Source organism: Nylanderia fulva, unplaced genomic scaffold, assembly GCF_048542155.1.
Source record: "Nylanderia fulva isolate GAGA-0341 unplaced genomic scaffold, ASM4854215v1 Scaffold297, whole genome shotgun sequence".
NCBI classification, from domain to species: Eukaryota; Metazoa; Arthropoda; class Insecta; order Hymenoptera; family Formicidae; genus Nylanderia; species Nylanderia fulva.
Window position 1 is genome coordinate 88,241 of NW_028190365.1, and position 800 is coordinate 89,040.

Here is an 800-nt window from a genome sequence, read left to right on the forward strand (position 1 = left end):
GAGAGAGAGAGAGGAGAGAGAGAGAGAGAGAGAGAGGAGAGAGAGGAGAGAGAGAGAAGGAGAGAGAGAGAGAGAGAGGGAGGGGGGGGATTAATGCAATTAGTTATTAGATATGTGTATATAGTATATTTCACGTCAATGGTGTGCAGAAGAAACAATGTGTTGGTATAATATAACTATCGAGCTCGAAGGAGGACGCTGGTTTTCCGACCTATCAGTATCGATACGCTCTTTCTCTCATTATCAGTTCGGGATCGTGAACACAATACTCTAACCCAGCGATTACAATGTTCTTTCTATGTTCTTTGACAAAAGACTCGATATAACAACGAATTCACGATCTTACAGCGATCTCACAACGAATTCACGATTTTACAGCAACTGTCGACTCGTTTCGGTGCCCCTCGGAGAGGCGAAAAGATACACAATTAATTAATTACACGGATATCGACGCGAGTCCCGTGCGGATCACTCTAGATTCTTGGTAACTTTAGACAATTAAGGTGCAACGAGCTCATACGCTCGACATCGCGAGAAATCTCTATCGACACATGGGTCTCAGCCGATTTTGCGCTTACCGGTTGAGGAGGTGGCCTTACAATTCTGACGTCGCCGCAGGATGTGGGTCGCTGGTCCTTGATCCATTCGGGACACCGGCTTGTCGAACAGTGATTCTGATTCGGACCGGCGGAACGTCGGTGGTTACGTCGGGGGAGGGGAAGATAGTGCGCGCCATCCTGGCCCGGTTGCCACGCTTTGCGGCGGCGTTGCGCCCCGCGTCAGACCCGTGATCGATCGAT